Here is a 14,478-nt window from a genome sequence, read left to right as displayed (position 1 = left end):
TATGACTTAACTTCTTTTTTAAGAATGTCATTAAAAATAACAACTTGTAAGAAAGAAGCCTCGCAGACCACAGTGCGAAGGGTGAGACACACCGGCCTGGAGATGGAAGGCGGGCTCCGGAACCCGCACTTCGTGCTCTTCCCAGACGTGGCCCTACGGGTCCCTATCTGAGCTGTGTTCGAACGCCCGCTCTGTAAAATGGGACCATTTCTGAGCCGCCTCCCAGCGGTGGTTGTGAGGAACGAACGAGGCCGAGCCCAGTGGGCGCGCGCCAAGGCAGCCTGCGCGGCCAGGGGCCCTACTGTGCGCCGGGCGGCTGGCGCCCCGCGCCGCGTGCTCTCCGCCCCCGCGCCCGCCCCCGCGCCGCGCCGCGCCCGCCCCCGGCCCGGCCCGGCTCGGCCTCGGGCAGGCGGGGCCGACCGCACTCTGAGCCCGAGCCAGAGCCCGAGCCCGCGCCTAAGCCGCAGCCTGGGGCGCTCGGGTCGGCCGCCGGGACGCCGGAGCGGGGTGCCGCCGCAGGTCAGTGTCCGGGTGCGGGGCGGCGCTGGGGGCGGCGGGGCCGCGGGTCGAGGGGGAGTCCGGAGGGCGGGGAAGCGCCGAAGCGTCGGGGCCCGAGGAGGGCCGGGGCTGCGGGGCCGTGGGGCTGAGGGGACCGGGCTGCGGCGTCGAGTCTGAGGGGACGGGAGCGGGCAGGTCCCGGGCGAGGGTCTTGCGCGCGCGCTGAGAAGTCCGGGCGCAGAAAGAGCCCTCCAGGCGGGGGAGGGCACGGGCTGCACGCGAGACGCCCCACACGGAGCGGCGGCCGCGCACCGGGAGACGCCAGCCGTGCGTCCCGCGCTCCCCGGACAGGCCCCCTCGAGGAAGCGCCTGGGTCGCGGTCCGAGAGAACCGGGGACCTCCGAGCCCCTGGCGGAGGTGCGCGGGCGTCCAGGAGGCGCTCGAGGCGAACTTTGGGACCGAAACGCGGGCTCCGATGCGTGTCCGTCCCTCGGCCGTGGAGTCTCCTGCTCAGTCCCCATAGCCAGGCGGCGGTCACTGTGTGGGGGCGCGGTGACAGTTGAGCGAGGGGCACCCTTGGAGTCACCCCCTCCCGGCGCCCTTGAGCGCTGTGCAGGCCGTGAGCCGAGTGGAGGGGCTGGGAGGTTGGCCAGACTCCCTAGGGTCGCAGGGGGATGGAGAATGCGTGCGTCCCCCGCCCCACCCCCGTGTTGGGAAAGGTGGAATTACCCGGTTGGGGGCTCCTACACTTGCCGAGCCTCAGCGCCCGCTCTGTGTACTCTGAGGTTGGGAGAGGCAGGTAACTTAAAAAGCGCTGGTCCCTCAGTGTAGGGGTTGCAAAGTGGGTGTGTAGCTGTGGTACTGTATGCCTTGGTATTTGGGGAGGAGCCTAAGGTAAGGAGGCAGAAACTGGGAGTAACCTATTTGCTGCTTTTATATAAGATCAGTTGTTAGGTAAAGAAGGGGCCTTTACCTCTGCTGGGGATCAGAAGGCTGCATTTCTAAATTCTTCTTGTTAGCTTCTGTTGCTTAGGTGAGTCGCCTCACTCTAATTGCATTTTGCGAAATGTGTTGATGTACCCAGAATTTGCAAGGTGATGTTGGTGACGATTATACTATATAGTGATTATTTGGCTGTGCTGTTGTTTTAACATAAGAATCTAATTCACTTGAGTCTAAGGATAATTCACTATTTTCTTGGGAAGACTGTTTCTATTTTAGAGGAATAAAGTCAAATAATAGTAATCTGCCATGAAGAAGCTGAAGTTTTTCTTCTTTTCCTTTTAAGATTGGGGGATGAAGTGTAAAATTAATTTTGTTTAAGTCATCATCTGAAAACAAAATCAAGCAAGATGCTGAACTGAGTTGTTAGGAACCCAATTCCTGGAGAAGTCTCCTTATTTTGAAGTACATTATTTTAATGTCAACTGTTTTTATCATTCATGAAACAAATCGTAAGCAGAGTTGTTGAGAGAAGAGTGAATAACTTAGTCTTTAAAAGGACCCAGGTATCATCTTCTTCCACAAATCTCAGATGTTCTGTGGCAGTCTTCTGTCTATAGCTAAATGATCAATCACTCACTGAGAGCAGAACCAAACGGATGGTGTTAGATGATTTAGGAAACCCTTCTGGTATAGAGACTGACATAGACATTCCCTGGGGCTTCTCTTTTAAAGAAATACTTCACACTCTTATGATTGTTTTGTGGAAGACACTTACCCATGTTACCAGTTAGCGTTAGGAGTGACGTTTCAAGAGAACCTGTTCAAGTTTTAACATAATTTTTGTGTTGTCTGTTGTCAGGTGCACAGATGCATTCTGTGGCTAATACGGTGCCATAGTGATATATGAAAATTTAAAACTAACGTTATGTTAGCCAAAAAATGAAGCTTGTTACAAAACCATCTATTTTGCCTTACTCTGTACTCCACGTGGTTTTTCTCCGTTAAGTTATATATGTTAACTTGCTGATAATTATAACTGAAAGCATCTTAGAATCACCTCGTGACCAGCTTAATCTTCTACAACTCATTGAAGGGGAGAAATGTGTTGTTTTCATTTTTAAATCAAAATTCTTTTTCATATTTAAAAGTTTGTTTCTAGTCTTTACAATAACTACTATAAAAGCATGGCATTGATGAAGGCTGAAGGTTTGGAAAATTCTTGGCTAAGATTTTTGGACATTGTTTTTCATTCCTTTAAATTATAAGAATATAATTTTAAAAAGTAAAACATGTATGTCTGCCAGCATCGTATTCTTTATTGAACTTAAAATACTTTGAAATATTTTTGTGATTGGTGTTTTTAATAATTGAATACACTTTTCTTTCAAGGGACAAATTTCCTTAATATTCATTTCTTCGTATATTTCAGAATTACATTTTAAAAACTATATCAATTTTTAAAATTCACTATTAATTTCAAAATCCCTATGACATTTAAATTTTATATAGGAGACAAAGCCTGACTTTAGGCGAGACAAAGCCTGACTTTAGGCGTATGAATTAGAAATGCATTACTGATCACGGCTAATTGCTTTTAGTTAGTAAGTTACAGAATTGTAAACAAATACTTATTTTTCTCTCTTCTGTAATTCTCTGAAAATAAGATGTTTGCCATGAACCTTAATTATTAAGATAATTATGCATGTAAAAGCTATGTGAAAGGCAATGCTGTGAAAACATACACAAGTATTAATACACTTCATTTAGTTTTCAAATTGTAAAACGGTTGCTAATGACAAGATTTCATAAAGTAGGGGAAAAAATGTTAAAGTAATACTTCACAAATTCTCTTATAAATCCTGGCCCATACTTTTACTTCTTTGATAGGATCGATTGATCTATCGATCGATCTATCTGCTAATGGATAACACAGAAAATGTCATCATTCTGATTTGTGAGTGTCCCACTAAATTCATTGTCACTTGAACTTGGAAATATATGTCCAAAGGTATAGTAAATGTACTAGAAGAAGTTTTTGGTCTCCTCTGTTTCCACTAAATAAATACCAGTTGTAGAGGATTTTTTTAAAAATCACTAATCAAAAAAACTTGATTTAAGTCACCAATCTGTAAATGTAAACATACGCTCCCCGCTCTTGAAAACAGTTAAACTGAATTTTTAAGTTGCTTTTCTTATTTTTCCTAGCAAATCTTGATATTAGGGTAGGTAGTTGAGGCCTAAAAGCAACAAAAAGTGCTTACAGAATCCTTTGAAACTGATCTAATTTGACTCCACCAAAGTACAGTAAGATTTGTGAATAACCATCTTGCAAGCATAGACAGCCCCACATATTATACATGTCATAAAATTCTAGATAAAATTTTTTAAGTTGAAGATTATTTGAAAGCTTCATGGAGTTTCTCATTTACTATTTGTATTTTACCACAATACGGAGGTAGATTTTGAGAAGTTATATGGCATATGTTTTAGAACTAAGTTAATAAAAATGTCACGTTTTATTTTTATTTACCTTAATTACTTAAGTTGGCTCTTGGAAGGAAATAGATTCAACTACAATAGACCATATTTTGGAGATAGTTCTAGATGTTAAGACAAAAGCTATCACCAATAAGAGTATGTGCTTATTTATTTTTTTGAATGTTTATATACCAAGAAATATTTTTCTTCAACAATCAATACATATTAACATTTTAATACTGAATATTTAACCCAGAACATGAATGTTTACATTTTTCACAGTTTCAGTTATTACAACGGGGCAAGTCACTTGTTCTTTCTCCTATCTGATTACTAAGCAGGCCTGACCCTGCTTTGCTTCTGAGATCAGATGAGCTCCAGCACAAGCAGGGTGGTAATGGCCATTGATCACTTATCCTTTCTTACTCTGCATTTCCTCGTCTATGAAATGGGAAAAGTATTGCAGTTATTGTTCTATGCTTTTGTTTTTTGTTTTTTGGAGGTTTTTTTTTTTTGGTATGATTTTAAGACTTTATCGTAAAACCTGTGTATCTTAAATGATATGACCTTGTCCTGAATTTAACTGAGCAGATATTTTAAAGAAAAACTTCATGGTTATCTACATCATATAGCTAACTCTTCTACAAATGCTAATAATTCACCCTAGTATTAATTTTGAGATCATTGTTAAGAATGAGCTAAAGATAATACTTACCATGTGGTGATCAATTTATAAAATGTTTCTGGAAATATTTCATCACTCTTCAATTTTAAATTTTATTTCCTATTCTTGATGATTTTCAATAAAAAATCAGACAAATAATTTTTTTGTTTTATTACATTATATTTGTGAGTCCTGTGTAGACACAACGTGGATCCTCTTGTGTCAACATTGTGTGTCTAATGCCATCTAGGTGCAGATTGTGCTTTTATTTGATAAGTTCTATTCTTTACATATTTTTATGGTATACTCTGTGAGTGTTTAATGTATGTTATCCAGGAGCAGGTTTATTGTATAATGAGGCCTGTGAACCTTCAAATCAAAAGACAGGTTTTTATCTCCGACTAAAAGACTAAAAGTGACTTGTACTTGTTGTAAGAATTGGGTCTTTTTCTGACAAGCTATAACCAAAAATTGGCTTTTAGAAGCTTAAAAATGAGTATGCCTCCTAATAGCCCACCACTTTACTAGTAGGGAGTAATTGGAAAACCATGCATCATCCAAATAATAAATTAAAATATTTTTTAGTGTTTATTTTTGAGAGAGAGTGAGCACACAAGCGGTGGAGGGGCAGAGAGAGAGGAAGCCTCAAGCCTCTGAGCTGTCAGCACAGAGCCCGATGCAGGGTTGAACTCACGAACCCTGAAATCATGACCTAAGCCAAAATTGGATGCCCAACCAACTGAGCCACCCAGGCAACCCCAAATAATAAATTTTAAATTCTGCTTATGAATTGTTAAATACATCTTGTTGTGAAGTGTCTCCTCTGCAAGAAAGTAAGAGACTTGATTCCAGGTCTGAAGCCCATTCTGTTCCGGGAATATGGAGCTACAGAGCCCATGTAGGAATATAATTAAAGGGTTAGGGAGACAGAGGGCAAAGAAAGCTTAGGCCTGTGCCTGTAGGTGAGTGTTCCTTTTCCTGTGGCTTCCCCTTCGGGTTGGGGAGGAGGAGCAATATTCACTTCCACTCTCTTCCGTTTGGGCTTTCTCAGAGTCATTGCTGTACCTTCAGCTATTTCAGTGACTAGGCCGTTCTCAACTTGAAGATCTTTTTTGTGACACGGTGCGATGAGTCTCCTTTCCCTACTGTGATTTCTCAGATATAAAGGGAAAATATGAAATGATCAATTCATGCAACACAAATCAATTAAAATTGAAATTTAAAACTTCATGGTCAGGTTTTAAACTAGATCACATAATGGTTTAGTTCAATTTGATTATCTGTTTAGGAGACATTCTACTTCATTGATTTTAGATAATAAATTCATTGCTAGTTTGACTGATTCACTATTTCTTAAAAAACGCTTTCATTTGTGAACTCATCTAGGAGAGTTAACAATGTGGATAAGACTTACTGAAACAGATTTTCTGACCTTCTGGCAAGAGTTCATATTAGCATAAACCTGGGGTGTGAATTCCTTCACAGTTTACCACAGATAAGGAGAAGGGAGATAGGAGGGAGGTAGAAAAATAGGGAAATACCCTGAGTAGGAGTGTAAGAGATCTGTGTATGGTCAACTCCCACAATCAGCAGATTGCAGTTACCGTGCATAGACCTCAAATACAAGGTTGGTTTCTAAGAATTTACCGTGCTCCTCAGTGACATCACAGAATTTTCAAATGTCTCTGGGGGCCCCGGGTGGCTCAGTCAGTTAAGCATCAGACTTCAGCTCAGGTCATGGTCTCACTGTTCTCTAGTTAGAGCTCTCATTGGGCTCTGTGCTGACAGCTCAGAGCCTGGAGCCTGCTTTGGATTCTGTGTCTCCCTCTCTCTCTGCCCCTTCCCTGTTACCACTCTGTCTCTTTCTCTCAAAAATAAATAAGCCTTAAAAATTAAATATATATATATATATATGTATATATGTGTGTGTGTGTGTATATATATATATATATATATATACACACACACACATATATATATATCTTTAAATTCTGAAATTGCCACCTAGCAGTGCTGTTCTCTCTGGCTCTGTAAGTTGCTTCAGGAGGGAATCTGGGAAAGGGACTGGAAAGAGAATATTCTTATCCTGTATGTTTAAGAAATAAATTTTCCTTTATAAGGAAGGCAGTGGGGAAACAGACCTGTCAAACTCTCTGAGTACAATGAGGAAGTGCTAGGAAGAACCCCTTAACTTTGACCCCACCCCACTAGCTGGCATTTCACCTCTCAAACTGTATTTGTCATTTGAAAGTTTGAAGTCCACTTTCAAAATGCCAATATTCCTAGCAGGGTTGGTTCTTTAAATCACTGTCAGCAAAAATTTGAGAGCTTAGTTCCTAGTTTCCTTGCTACCTGAAAACAAGGCCTTTAGGGAATAGATAACATGCGTGGGAGTTTGAAAGAGGTGATCTGGAGGAGGAAAAATAAAATTAAGGTGATTCATGTTCCAGTTTCTCCATAAACCAGCCTCTTTGAAACGAATAGGAAAGTAACCATTGGAAATAGCAGTGATCGGAAAGGATATATTTTCTCATACTTGCCTTTATTTTTCTCTGAAAAGTCAATACAAGTCTTCCTTAAACCATTTTTTCCCCTCAAAGAAAACAAGTTGTTATTCTCCAACATCAACTTTCCTAGGAAATGTAATCAAAATTAAGGTTATGAGTTATGGTAATCAAATATCTGAATATTATATCTCATTATGTCTTTTTATTTTCGCTACGATGTTAGACAAATTATCTAGTGTCTCCATGAGTTAGTTCTTCCAGACTTTTAAAGTAGCTTCTTAATAGATTGAAATGAGGGGAGCCTTTCAATCACACTAGAAAATAATGTACTGAAGTATAAATAATACTTAATGCTTTTGCAGATCCACAGATCATACAACTTAATACATGCTTTATTTTTTATTTTTATTTTTTGCCAACAGTAGTTATGGCAAGCCAACACATCTCTGCTAGAGATGGAAGCTTAGTAGCCATGTCAAAAGCAAGTTCATTAATTCTGTGAATCAGCTGACAGTAGTATTTAGCAGTTAGGTTTGGGCCACCCTCATGCAAATTGTTTACTTGCCATTCACTTTTTCCAGTGTTGTGGAAGTCTGAATCTAAAGCAGAGAATCCCAAAGTCCTACCTTGCTAAATGTCATTCTTTTCTGTCAGTTGATAATTACCTGTGTAAACAAGTTTTTGATTGCATGTGGAAAAGTGTTTAGATAAATTCTGTCACTTGTTTTATGTAGTGGATACAGTTTGTGAAAGAGAACAAATGTATGAATGGTATATATATAAATGAAGAAGATACTTTAACAAATTATTTGCACATGTCGGTAAAATCCAGAAGAGTGAAGAAAATACTCAGACATTTGCCAATGTAGGATTACTACATGTTTTCCTAAAGCATTTGGAACTAATTAAAAACATCCTGGCTTTATTTAAAAGCAGTATAATATATTTTGAAGCTTTGTTTTCAGTGAGGTCCAAATTTGTTGGCATATAGGACTAGAGCAGTGCAATGTCTACAAAAATATAGATTATCAGTTACTTGAAGTAGGTACTGACTGGGTTTTATTCATCTTCCTAGCTCCAGCGTATAGCACCATACTTAGTAGGCACTCAATAAATGTTTTAAAAAGAATGAAGAAATCGTCCAAGGCGGTGGTTCTCAAGTGTGGTCCTTGGACCAGCAGCATCAGCATCATCTGGGAACTTGGTAGAAATGCAAATTCTAGGGCCACACCCAAACCTACTGAGTCAGAGAAACTCTGGGGATATGTTTTAACAGGCTCTCCAAAAGAATTCTGATAGATACTGTTTTGGAACCCCCCTTCTCCTGCATCCCATGAGATGGCCTGGACCTACACTGATGAGTGCACTTAGTTTAGATTATTTTTAGTGGGCCTTACCCTTGCTATAGTTAAGTTCATTGCTGCATTCTCCCCATTGATAGACTCTCTTGGGATCATCCTGTAAAATTAACTCCATTGGCTTGGCATTGTATTACTTAAAGAAGCTCAGTGTTGTCAGTAAGCTTGTGTCAAGAGAGACTAGCCGGCTCACTTCATAGTCTGAGTGTTACTGGTTCCTCTTACCTTAGAATGGTCATCAGGAATCCTGAGTCTCCAAGTTCAAATACTACAACTTCAGGACTTGGTTTTATAAGCTCACTGGGGATGATTCACCCCCAGAGGTTTCACATTAAACAGACTTACAAGATAATGGATTTATACGCCTCAATTCCAGTTTAATAATAGTAGAACATCTGTGTACCCTTCCTAGTGATTATTGATGATACTTTTTTTTAATTCTAAAATTTTTGGTTCTGGAATTGAAGAAACTTGTACTTTTATATATTTCTGATGTCACTATGATTGAGTTCCAGCTGCTTAGAAAGAGACCAGGCAGTGTATCAAACACTGGGATGCTGTACTCATACTTATGGAACATTTCCTGAAGATATGCAGGATATAGGAAAAAAAATATACACAGAGACTTTCATAAAAGCGTTGTTATAGGGACCAACACTTAGAAGTAACTTATTCAATAGCAGGGAAACAGTTAAGTAAATTATGGTGTAATCACTAGGTAGAATGTTACACACTCATCAATGACAATTTAGAAAATGATAACAAATCTGAAAAATATTGAAAGTAGCATAAAATGTATTTGCACTATTGATTACAACCTTATATAAATGTATGTGTATGAAAAAGTCTGGAAGGGAAGTAATATACAAAAATTATGACAGTTATGTTAAATAGTGAGGGTTTTAAAATTGTTTATATTTTTCCCTCTTTTCCAAAGTTTAGCCAGTAATATAAAATTACATCTGTAACTAAAAGCATACATTTATAGCTTTTCTGTTTTTTAGTATGCCTGTAACTCTTATCAGTAAAAATCAAGGGAAAGAGCAAATCAAACATTGAGAATCCTCTACCTATTTTATTCCTTGAAAGCTAGTGAAGATAATGGTAAGACACTACATGAATTCTTTTTGGTTATATCCAATTTTATTTCATACTTACTTTTATTCCACATTTTGGTCTCCTCTGTAGTCTTTGCTTGACTAGCCTCTATTTGGAAGGAGAAAAATATCCCATCTCTGTTACAGCCTCTTAATTTTCTCAGCCATACATAAGATTTGATTTGGTTTGTATTTATGTTCCCTATTTGATCTTTAGCATACACTGACAAACAGAGCTTTTATTTTTTATTTATTTTTCAAATTTCTAATGTTTATTTATTTTTGAGAGAGAGGGGGTGGAGAGGGGCAGAGAGAGAGGGAGACACAGAATCTGAAGCAGGCTCCAGGCTCTGAGCTGTCCGCACGGAGCCTGACATGGGGCCTAAACCCATGACCCATGAGATCATGACCTGAGCTGAAGTTGGATGCTCAACCAACTGAGCAACCCAGGTATCCCTAAAAGGTATATTTTTAGTATATTATATATGTAATGTGTATTTAATATAATATATAAATAAACATAGAGCAATACATAATATACATACAAGTATATGTGCATACAACAGGCCAGAGAAATAGCCTTTGAATTAATTCATTTTTCCTTTTTTCTGTTGCATTGTTCTAGAAATCCCAAAGGGAAAATTAAGTGGTTTTGCCTTTGAACCAGATTACAGGTTACATTTTTCTTGTCACTTTCTTTGGAACCTCTTTTGAGTTTATATCAGCTTGATGTCTTTTTTTTTTAATTTTTTAACGTTTATTTATTTTTGAGACAGAGAGAGACACAGCATGAATGGGGGAGGGTCAGAGAGAGAGAGGGAGACACAGAATCTGAAACAGGCTCCAGGCTCTAAGCTGTCAGTACAGAGCCCGATACGGGGCTAGAGCTTACAGACCACGAGATCATGACCTGAGCCGAAGTCGGACACTTAACCAACTGACCCACCCAGGCGCCCCAGCTTGATGTCTTTAGAATAACCTTTATCTAAATGAAAACAGTTGTAAAAGCTTTTATAAATTTTGTATCAGGAATATTGAATATTTCTCTCTTCTTTCTGTCTCCCCCGTTTCTGATAATTTAGTCCTTAATACAAGGCAAACTTCAGCTAACAAAATTCAGTTTATAGCACTTAGAATTTGTGGTTAACACAAACTTCATGTGATGATACCTCGAAGGACAGATTGACTAAGAAGCTCCTTTTTAACGAAGACTTATTTATTCAACAAATATCTATTGAGCTCCTCCTTTGTGCCAGGAGCTGTTTTAGAGAAGAAGGATAAAGCAATGAACAAGACTAACAATTTCCATCTCTCCTAGGGTTTATGATTATTGTCAACTAGATTTAACAAGAACAGTAGTGGGAGAGGTGGTATCTAAAGAAGCCACAGGTTGGCCCGTGTCCTATGAGTAGGCAGCATTGCTAGACCAACATGGAGTCAGACAGCTGTCTTTGAGTTGCGTATGAAGTAGGGGAAAACCTGTGTCCTTGAATATTTTTCCTGGGTCCCTTATTACTATATTATTTTAGTTCATATGTATGTATTATATACTATGAATAATGTATTATTGCATTACTTTCTGTCTTCTCAGTAATAAATTTATTAACAAAGAAGGTAGAATGCACCCTTTGTTAATAGGGTACTACTGTTATTGAAAATCCAAATGACAAGGTGATTATTCACTTTGCAAAAGATTTATTTTAAATGTTCTCACAGTGAATATATATATATATATACTTTTAAATTTTTATTTATTTATTTATTTTGAGGGCGAGGAAAAAGTGCTTGTGTGCAAGTGGGGGAGGGGCAGAGAGAGACACAGAATCCCAAGCCGACCTCAAACTGTCAGCGCAGAGCCCAACACGGGGCTCGAACTCAGAAACCAAACCTGAGATGATGACCTGATAAGTTGAGCCCAAATCAAGAGTCAGACACTTAACTAACTGAGCCACCCAGGCACCTCTCACAGTGAAAATATACAAGGGGTGAATTATACAAGTGAATTTGTAACCTAATTACTTATGAAAAATTATTTATACTTAATAGAAATGTAAAACAAGGTTCACTGGGACTATCCCATTAAAATGTTTTTTAAAATCCCCTCCCCCCCCCAGGAAATAAAGTTAGCTACTTTTCTTTAATTTTTTTTTAAATGTTTATTCAGTTTTGAGAGACAGAGAGCGTGAGCAGGGATGGGCAGAGAGAGAGGGAGACACAGCATCTGAAGCAGGCTCCAGGTTCTGAGCTGTCAGCATGGAGCCCAAACTCGTGAACAGCAAGATGGTGACCTGACACCAAGTTGGACGTTTAACCGACTGAGCCACCCAGGCACCCCTAGCTACTTTTCTTTAAAAGCCAATAAAGCGGGCACCTGGGTGGCTCAGTCGGTTAAACGTCTGACTTCAGCTCAGGTCATGATCTCGTGGTCTGTGAATTCAAGCCCCGTGTCGGGCTCTGTGCTGACAGCTCAGAGCCTGGAGCCTAACAACATGACACTTTTGGGGAAAAATGATAAGGAAAATATATTTTGAAGGAGCTTATGTGAAGTTAAATAGAATTAATCCATTCATATATAGGCTGCCATGGCAAAACAGAGTGCAATATAGTTCAGATTTAATCAAAACTCTCAAATTTTACAGATTTCACTGCAGTTTATTCAATTCCACAAACTCCACAAGCATTTAATGAGTGACCGACCACTTGTTTTTCAACACTAGATATCCTTACATAGGAAATAAAATCTGCCCATCTGAAACCATGGCCTTAGAGACAGTGAACTAGTACTTCTTAGTCTGGAGAGCATATCATGCTGGGTAGGTGAACCAGCATCTAGCACCAGGGAGGCATATAACCACAGTACAGTAAAAGCCGAGAAAATCTAAGACATTTTTAGGTTGTGCACATGATTCATGCTGTGTATTTCTCTATGTCTGCTGGAACAATCTTTAATCCTAGCAAAGTACGATACATACACATGATTAATTTGTCTCTATTAAGCACATTATGTTTTAAAACATCAGGTTGATGTCCTTTGTCATGCAAGGTATGTAAAATATTTACACTGGCCACCAGCTTTTGAATTCAGGAAATGCAAGCTAATTTTCATCTTAGCTGAAGGAAAACAATTACAAGCCAGATCTACTCTGAAATGTAATTTAATGCATCCCATATTTTGTATTACACATTTATATTTGCTGATTCTTTGCTGTCATGTCTTACAATTTTTTTACATGTATTTTTTTAAATGTTTGTTTATTTTTAAGAGAGAGAGAGAGAGATAGAGCACAAGTCAGGGAGAGGCAGAGAGAGACAGGAAGACACAGAATCTGAAGCAGGCTCTAGGCTCTGAGCTGTCAGCACAAAGCCTGACACAGGGCTCAAGCTCATGAACCATGAGATCATGACCTGAGCCTGAGTCGGGACGCTTAACCGACTGAGCCACCCAGGTACCCCTCTTACAATTTTTATGTACGAATTCTGTGTGCCAAGAAAAATTGTTAATTCATAGAGGATAGAAATGAATGTTGTAGTTCTTATTCCTCTTACATATATATGTACTGCATACCTTCCCTAATTCACAGCCTATAGCATAGGGAACTGGGTATATTATCAGTACTTTATAAAAATTCTAAACTTGATTTGATTTCCCTAATTCACAGCCTATAGCACAGGGGACTGGCAATGATAAGTGCTTTATAAATACTTCTAAACTTGATTTGATTTCCCTAATTCACAGCCTGTAGCTTGGGGACTGAGTGCATTAGAAGTATTTTATGAATTCTTCTAAACTTGATTTGATTTCCCTAATTCACAGCCTGTAGCACACACAGGGAGGCTGGGTACATTCTAAGTACTTTAAAAATATTTTTAAACTCGATCTGATTTTGAGGACAGGTTTTTTTCATATCACTTGTATCGGATTCTCAATGCTAGTCTTCTCTACATATTTAAGGAATTCCCTAAATTACTCTTTATTGTATTTAACATTTTTTGATGATAAATAATGATTTGAAATTAATGCCAGAAGAGAGATACATTTTACTTGTTGTAAATAGGGCAAAATGGGATATGAAAAGGGGGAAAAATGTTAATTATAGACTTCAGCATTCTGTGTTGGATCTTTTAGTTGTTCTGGTCAGAAAAACAGGTTTTAAATGGCCTAAGGGCCAGAGCACTGTTTTACATTCTTGTTTGGAGGCTTCTAATAGCAACTGTAACAAATTCTATTTAATACTACAGCTGGAGAAAAACTCATAATAATGTACAGTAAAATGTCATTAAGACTTCTTACTCATGCATAAAATAAAACAGGTTCCTTTTCAAACATTTTGTTAAGTATTAGATAAAAGAGTATCAAGTTTGGGCCTATTGATTTGTTTATAGTATATAAAATAATTTAATCACTGTGCTATTTCAAATATGAATCACAAGTATTACCATCATTATTTAACAGTTAATCTCCTTTCACAAGGCAGATATGGGTTTATGAGCGACTTGAAATCAAAATACCAAAGAAATTGATATACATATAAGAGCAAAGCAAATAGAGGAACCTTTTTTTTATATGGCCTTGTGACATCTCTGTACACCCCCTCTTCTCAGCAGGCTTTCCCTCTGTGGATATAGAATGAAGGTAGGAGTCCCTTAGCAAAAGATCAATGCAGGGAATTTGCACTCTCCACCCTTGGGCAGCCTGCCATTATCCTTCTGTTAGCCACACCTGTTCACCTCCTACTAGGGCAAAGAAGGGCCCTGATAGAAATACCAAGAGAGAGAAGCAAAATGACTGGGACAGTAGAGCCTGAAAAAAGAAAGATGAACTGAAATGAGTTTGAAGCTTTCTCTTGCTGATGATCCAGATTTGTTTCCTTAGTTTTGTTATTCATTTGTGTATGGTTGGAAACTGTGGATGGCACACATGTTCAGGTAGG

At 39.1% G+C, this 14,478-nt stretch overlaps 1 protein-coding gene across 3 annotated transcripts in view; it reads left to right on the top strand.

The window, feature by feature from the left end:
- The first annotated feature begins 386 nt into the window (after positions 1-386).
- PPARG (peroxisome proliferator activated receptor gamma) overlaps positions 387-14,478 on the top strand; it is a 134,345-nt gene continuing 120,253 nt past the window's right edge. For 2 of the 3 annotated variants that reach the window (XM_027042668.2, XM_027042669.2), the window contains exon 1: positions 387-519. The gene's annotated coding sequence lies outside the window, so the exon portion shown is untranslated. Of the gene's footprint in view, positions 520-1,450; positions 1,532-14,478 lie in introns of those variants that run through there. The other variant, XM_015074649.3, reaches the window with a different exon arrangement.

Source organism: Acinonyx jubatus, chromosome A2 (genome assembly GCF_027475565.1).
Source record: "Acinonyx jubatus isolate Ajub_Pintada_27869175 chromosome A2, VMU_Ajub_asm_v1.0, whole genome shotgun sequence".
Taxonomy (NCBI): Eukaryota; Metazoa; Chordata; class Mammalia; order Carnivora; family Felidae; genus Acinonyx; species Acinonyx jubatus.
Note: the sequence above shows the minus strand (reverse complement) of the source record. Positions and strands in the feature narration are given on the sequence as shown.